We start from the raw sequence: 8,193 nt of genomic DNA on the forward strand, positions 1-8,193 counted from the left end.
CGGTATACTTTGATGTATCTGTTCGATAATTAACAATTATGGACATACTGCGCAGTAATCTGTCTACATTCGCATGATTCTAGCAAAGTAGAAACGGGACACTTTAGCTATGATCCTGATATTGAGAAACATTCTGTCGCATCATTGGTCGATGTTGAAATTACTGTAAAATTGCTAAAATTGTTGGCACCATCAACTGTGATACTTATTGTTTCAGTACATCGACGGTGTCTTTTCCATCCCATCTGTCCGCTGGTTGGCTGTTGGTTACTCCATAATGATTGTCTGACATCGCTTGTTAGAGTTGGAAAAAGTTTTGGTTTGGGGGGGGGGGGGGCGTGGCGGCAACACCAACACCTTCTGGGGATGGCTAGCACCGAGACCATTATCGCATACACGACTGCAATATGAGGAATTAGTCTAAACGGAATGCAGAGTCATCAGCTATTCAGTCACTGTGACAGATGAGTTTAAATGTAAAGGTCATCAATCACGTTTGGACAGCAGTTTGGAAACTCTACTCAACGCCGCCAAAATCTTCGTTTCCTAATGTTGTAACTGTCTTTGATTTGAAATCATCCAGTGTGTGTGTGTGTGTGTGTGTGTGTGTGTGTGTGTGTGTGTGTGTGTGTGTGTGTGTGTGTGTGTTATAGTAGCAGCAGTAGCAACATTACTTATACCGTGCGAAGTCTAGTTTTCTGTGAACAGAAATGGATCAGAATGTGTTAATGCCAGTTTACAACCTGACACAACATCGAAGTCGTGGCGGAAAAAACAAAATGTATGACAATGGACAAAGCGTGTTACAGCAGAAAAAAATCAATGATTCAAACAATGAGACGTGTTCACAGGGAGGATCTCTTCGACATATAATGTAGTTTGCGGAATACGCCCATCCTCCCACAGCACAGGCCATGCAGCTTTACACTGGTTTGTCCGATGGGTCAATAGTTGTATATTTAATAGGATCTTCGAATGTGCTCTATGCCGGCAAGCAGACGGTATATATTTTCGATATATGGAAGGAGATATATGCGGTAAAAATCTTAGAGAGTTCTCTATCGGATGAAGTTAGTGGTGCTTTTTATAGTTTTTAATGTTTCTCTGTTGGATGGTACAGAATAATGAAGACAGCATGTTAGGGTGATAGACGTGAATGGACTCTGAGGGACGTGGATATGTTTCGGCCAGCAGTACTTGTATGTAGTTTGGGGACGCACCGCAATGCAGTAGCAAAGTCCTCGTCCTTCTCCCAGTTCCCATACTGTCTTTTATACGACTTCGTGTTGCAGGAGCGGGCTTTGTTTGGCACTGACGTTACACAACGTGCACAGTTGGTGGAGCTGCGACAATATGTTCCTGTTTCCATCGAATGGTTTAAAACAGTCCTGTCGCACTAACTTATCTTAGCCTGTTTCTACACAGGTTTCAGAAGATGGTAGACATAGCTTTCTCCGACTTCCACCCAGTTCCAATTTAAATTGAGACAATCTCATGCGTAAAGCTGCAGAAATGGCAGCAGTTGCAAGGGACTACCTATAACGACGTTGGAGCCGGCCGCGGTGGTCTAGCGGTTCTAGGCGCTCAGTCCGGACCCACGCGACTGCTACGGTCGCAGGTTCGAAACCTGCCTCGGGCATGGATGTGTGTGATGTCGTTAGGTTAGTTAGGTTTAACTAGTTCTAAGTTCTAGGGGACTGATGACCACAGATGTTAAGTCCCATAGTGCTCAGAGCCATTTTTTATAACGACGTTGGAATTTTACTGTAGCCAATAAGTTCGAATTGGTGAATTGTTCTGAGATATGAGAGTGACAGAAATATGATACACTAATGGCTGTAATTATTAAAGGACTTCTCCATAGTATCCAAAACATGTATGTGCTTGAATGGAGAGACTTGATTCCAAATCCCAGACAACATTTCCAGCGGACAGCATAGCACTCGAGATCTGAAAAGCTAGTGTGCATTTCTTACGACCTCAATCAGCACGTAAACTACTGTCCGTGATCCTTCTCAATCAACCATCGCCTATAACCAGTCGTTATATCACCGAACCTCTGACATGGCATCGAGACAGAATGCGTTACAAATACTGGAGAAATATCCAGGGGTAGCGGAGTGAGGAAGGTGCATATACTGGTTTCATACCACATTCCTTAGCCGAATCACTTTCTAAATTCGGTAATTTTATTACGAACCGTTGGCGACGGGTAACCGCACTGTTGGTCTGATACTATACATTCCGGGGATCACCGTCTATATTCATTGGCACGCTATTTGTCTGGAGGAAACCACTACATTCAGAGGTAATTCCATACCTCGATTTATAAATCCAATATAGGTTTTAACACGGATACTTGTATACACCTGTAGAACCAACACCACTTGTGACGGTAATATGGTTGTTTTTTAACATCTGGCGGTTTGTAAGACAATTACGCCTCTCTTTCTAAGACACAATGGTACCACTCGCTAGAAAACGTATGAGACATGTCCACTTATCGTTCATTTTCGGTCAGTATTATCTCTTATCGCCAGCAATCAGTTACTGACGAAGTATTATGCTTAGTAGTAGGGGATGTGTGATAGGTTCGCCTAGAGCATCAGGCTTATAAGGTATGTGTCTAACTTCCTGGTAGATTAAAAGGTTTGTGTTTCGACATGTGCAAAGGAAATGACTGTCCAGTCGTAAGGAAGGTACGGATTTGACGTGGAATACTGTGACAGCAAAGGGAAGAGTATGTCAAGTCAAAAGAATGGTACAGATATTTCTATTTCCAGAACCACAGCCACCAGCAGGGTGTATTTCCGATACGTCGCTCATTGTCGAATGTCGTTCAACTGAGACCACAATCGTAACATTTAATTATAAGCATAGTGACCTAATATGTATGTGACCAATTTCCTAGGATGATGATATTGCCTATGGGTGCTTGGCGTGCATTGCCAGTGGCCTGTGGCGGAAATGATTCAAATTTCCCATTAACGCAGGAGCCATCCAAATGGAAAGCCCTGCTGGGATGCAGGAATGTAATTGACTTAACCGTGTCGTCCTCTAGACGGTCGAATAGCGAACTTATACTTAATGTGTTGGACAGCATTTGTGATTTGATGGGAATTTGAGAAGATTCAACATGGTGTGTGTTTGCACTGGACCATTATTCCCTTCCATGTAACCCTCAGGGAGCTCAGCATTTAGTTGCTGGGTACGGGCTTGGTGACCCTGGGGTCCCTGAGCTGGGGACTGGGAAGCGCCACTAGTCCTCAGTACCGTAAGCTCTGAGCGTGCTTCAACGATCACCGTAAACCGCGACGGTGGAACGTTGTTCGGTACAGAGCCCAGGGATCTTGGATTAACTGCCTGGGTCGCGAGGATGGTATAAACCTCTATAAAAAGAAACCTCAATCTCAAGGTATGCTATGTGCCGAGGAGACGCATGGCTGTTGAGGTACAACAGTTGCTAGCGGGCGACCTCTGGGGAACCTGCCACCCCCCAGTTGTATTAGGCTTACCCAGGCAAGTGGGGGCTCAGTCTGGGTGGACATTCCTTTCCCTAGCTGCTCGTGGGACCGCCATGAAAAGAAATACGAATAGTGCACAAGCACGAGTCTCTAAGAAAGAAAGTTCAACACTTTAAAGCATGACCCCCAATCGTCCCCTTCCCAGCCCACATCAGGGGAGGAATGGCAGTCTAAATTACCTGGTGAGACGTATTCTCCTCGATTTCTGGTTTACAACTGAACAGATGGGGACTCATTTCTGACCACAAAGCCTCAGTTTTTTGTGGAAAATTTAGAGGTGGTCTGGAGCAGTCGTCATACAAACAGCATCCCCAGCACAGTCACGGGCATTGCTTGCTTGTAACAAGCTCGGTGATGTTGCAGTCTCCATTACGCCTCATAAGAGCCTCAATATGGTTCAGGGACTTATTTTTCATCGTGATGTGTTGTTGCAGTCTGACGAAGAGCTCCGTGCAAATCTGGAACGCCGCGGTGTCCACTTTGTACGACATGTCTTCAGGGGACCTAAAGATAGTAGGGTCGCCACCAGCGCCTTCATCTTGGCTTTCGAGGGTGACACCCTGCCTGAGTAGGTCAAGGTGGTGATATATCGATGTGATGTTAAGCCTTACGTCCCTCCTCCCATGCACTGCTTTAAGTGCTGGAGGTCTGGGCATATGTCATAGAGATGTGACGCCAACCCTACCTGTCAGGATTGTGGACGTGCCGCCCACCCCAACGTCCCGTGTTCACCGCCCCCTGTTTGTGTCAACTGCGGACAGAAACATTCACCTTGCTTGTCAGATTGTGCGGTTTATCAAAAAGAATGGAGGATTATGGAGTATAAGACCTTGGACAGGCTCACTTACACAGAGGCTAAACGCTAGTATGACCGACTTCACCCTGTGAGCATTTCATCGACGTATGCTGCAGCAGCTTTGATGTCGCCATGCCTGGCGATGAGCCCCCAAGCTCAGCCAGTTTTTGTAGGCCCTCCAGCCTGCCTGTCTAGTCCTGCCCCACTGGTAGTTGGGGGAATACCCTCTTCTGTTGCTCCCCTGTTTTCAACATCAGGAGTAACAACGCCTTCTTCTTTGGTGACTTCAATCCCCACCTCTGAGCCAGAGAAGTGCCCACCTCCTCTGGCTCCCCTCCCGTGGAAGGGATCGCTTGGTGCCCTCCCTTCCACGGTTACTGCCCCTCCAGATGTCACCTGAGGGCCATAGGGCTTCCAGGTCTTCCTCAGTCCTTCTCTAGAGATTCTGGTTGCCTTTAAATGGCTGTGGGCCCAGGCTCGGCGGTTAATCCGGCGGAGCAAACAGGACGGCTGGGAGCGATATGTTGCCACCATAGGTTCTCGCACCTCCCCATCTCAGATGTGGTCGCAGGTTCAGTGCATTTTTGGCTTTCGCCCTCATGCGTCCGTCCCTTGCCTTTCTCTTCGGGGTACACTTTGTACTGACCCAATCGCCATTGCCGAACATCTGGCAGAGTATTTCGCTCGTATTTCCGCGACAGCAGGCTACAGCGCAGAATTCCGCACCATTAAAAAGCAGGCTGAGCGTACACAGTTGTCGTTTCGCACGCATTGTTGGGAACGATACAACGTTTAGTGAATGGGAGTTCCAAAGTGCCCTTACGGCTTGCCCCGATACCTCTCCAGGTCCAGACCGAATTCACAACCAGTTTCTTCGCCATCTCTCGGTGCGCTGTCAGGGTTACTTACTCGCCCTGTTTAACCACATCTGGATGGAGAGCGGCGTTTTCCCAACTCATTGGCAGGATAGCGTTACCAACCTGGTGCAGATTCGCTGGTGGGTGATAGCTATCACCCTATCTGCCTTACCAGCGTTATGTGCAAACTCCTGGAACGGATGGTGAGTCGGCGGCTCATGTGGATCCTCGAAGCTCGGGGCCTCCTAGCCCAGCAACAGGGGGGGCTTTCGTCAGGGCCGCTCAGCGACTGACAATTTAGTCTCGCTAGAATCGTACAGCTTTTACTCGGCGAGAACATCTAGTTGCTGTTTTCTTTGATCTTCGGAAGGTGTACGATACCACCTGGTGCCATCATATCGTTGCTACGCTGCACGAATGGGGCTTACGTGGTCCACTTCCGATTTTTCTACGGAATTTTCTCTCCAATCGCTCCTTTCCAGTTAGAGTTGGCACTTATTTTAGCTCTACTCATATTCAGGAGAACGGTGTCCCTCAGGGCTCAGTTCTCAGGGTTCCCCTCTTTTTGGTGGCGATTAATGGTCTTGCGGCAGTGGTGGGCTCATCGGTCTGTTCCTCTCTCTATGCTGATGACTTGTCTTTAGTACAGTTTCCTAAGCATCAGTGTCACTGAACGGCGGCTGCAGGGAGCTATTCGTAAGACACATTTTTGGGCATCCAACCATGGTTTTCAGTTCTCAGCCTCTAAGACCCGAGTGATGTATTTCTGTCGTCATCGAATGGTCCACCTTCATCCAGAGCTCTACCTTGCTAATGAACTCCTTCATATTGAGGAGATGCATCACTTCCTTGGCATGCTGTTTGATGCTCAGCTTACTTGGACACCTCATGTTCGTGAGCTTAAACAATGGTGCTGGCGGCACCTCAACATCTGCTGCTGCATCAGCCACACAGTTTGGGGGGCTGCACGAACAACCCTCCTACAGCTCTATAAGACCTTAGTCCAGTCCCATCTCGACTATGGGAGCGTGGTGTATGACTCAGCAGCACCTTCAACATTGCAGATCCCTGACCCAATTCTCCATTGTGGCGTCAGACTGGCGACAGGCGCCTTCCGCACTAGTCCAGTGACTAGCCTTCTTGTAGAAGCTGGAATCCCTCCCCTACGATTCTGCCAACAACAGTTGCTTTTGTCATACATCGCCTGGGTCCATGCCTCGCCCGACCACCCAAACTGCAAGCTCCTTTTTCCATCTTCTGCATTCCCCTCCCCACAACGGCGGCCTAGGTCGGGTCTCTCGATCGCGGTCCGCGTTCGTTCCCTTCTCTCGTCACTCGAGTCCTTTCCCCTTCCTCCATCCTTCCGGCCCTCTTCTTCTACCCCTCTTTGGTCCCTCCCTCGCTTGCGGCTTTGCTTGGATTTGTCCTGCGACTCAAAGTCCTCTGTTCCACCTGGCAGTCTCCGCCAACAATTCCTAGATCTTCTTGCCTCGTTTCGCGATGCGGATGTAGTCTACACCAATGGTTCTGTGGTCGATGGACACACTGGGTTTGCTTTCATCCATGGCGACTACGTTGAGCAGCATCCCCTTCCTTGTGGGAGCAGTGTTTTCACTGTAGAGCTGGTTACTCTTTATCGTGCTCGCTCACCTTTCCTCCTGCCCTGGGGAGTCATTTGTCATATGCAGTGACTCCCTGAGTGGATTGCAAGCACTCAGCCAGTGTTTATCTCAGGACCCTTTGGTGCACGGTATTCAAGATGCTGTTTTTGAACTCACCGAGTGTGGTCATTCAGCGACGTTTGTGGGGAGCCCGGGCCACATCGGCATTCCAGGAAACGAACGTGTCGATCGGTTGGCCAAGCAGGCCACCACTTCACCAGCTCTGGAGCTTGGTCTCGTGGAAAGAGACCTCTGGTCATCCCTACTTCTCAAGGTCCGTGATGTCTGGAGCTCTGAATGGTCTGTCTTGAACACGCCAAATAAGCTACATATGGTAAAGTTGTCCGTGGCCGTATGGAACTCATCCTTGAGGAGCACGCGTAGGGACTCAGTTGTTCTCAGCCATCTCCGAATTAGACACACACGGTTGACCCACAGCTATCTCCTTTGTGAGAACCTGCCCAAGTGTCACTGTGAAGCAGGGGTGCCAGTGGTCCATCTTCTGATGGACTGCCCCCCTTTTAGCCCCTTTGTGGCAGTCCTTTAATTTACCAGCTGCACTTCCTTTAATTATAGGTGACGATGCCTCTATAGCTGACTGAGTTTTACATTTTATCCGTGCAGTTGGGTTTTATCACTCGCTCTAGTCTGGGCGCTCTCGCATGATTTCTCAGGCTACACCCACTCCAGCAACTTTTAATTGTGACTTGGATACCAAAATAGTGCCTTTTATGGTAACAAGTTGTGTTGGTACCTCTATCAACGCTTTCCAGCTGGAGGTTCTTCACTTGTAGTTGAGTGGTTGACCTTTTACCTGATCCATCAACCATTGTAGTCTGTTTTACTCTAGTCAACTATTTGCTCTGCTCCTTTTAAGTGTCCTCTACTTTGTGTTATTGCGGTGTTCATTTTAGCTCTGTACCCCTTGGTGTTCCCTCCCTCTGGGTGCAGAGGTTACGCTTTTACTGTATAGGCCTTTTACAAGTATGTCTGTTTGGAACAGGGGACTGATGACCTCGATGATTAGCCCACATCAAACCCCAAAACCAACCAACCTTCCATGTAAATTTCCGGTTGACTGCTTCTGCCCATTTCGCACCTTTATATAGTTGAGGGAACATCGATTGTGGTGTGTATGTATCAGGTGAAAGAAACGTTTGCTGAGTCTCTACATAGGAAAAACACCTTACAAGGGAACATCCCCATCACACCCCCGTCAGATTTAGTTATAAGTTGGCCTTGAAAAACTGAACACAGATCGATCGAGAAAACAGGAAGAAGTTGTGTGGAACTATGAAAAAATAAGCAAAATATACAAACTGGGTCGTCCATGCGTAAGATAGGCAATATTAAGG

The sequence above is a fragment of the Schistocerca cancellata genome, chromosome 3, assembly GCF_023864275.1.
Source record: "Schistocerca cancellata isolate TAMUIC-IGC-003103 chromosome 3, iqSchCanc2.1, whole genome shotgun sequence".
Classification (NCBI taxonomy): Eukaryota; Metazoa; Arthropoda; class Insecta; order Orthoptera; family Acrididae; genus Schistocerca; species Schistocerca cancellata.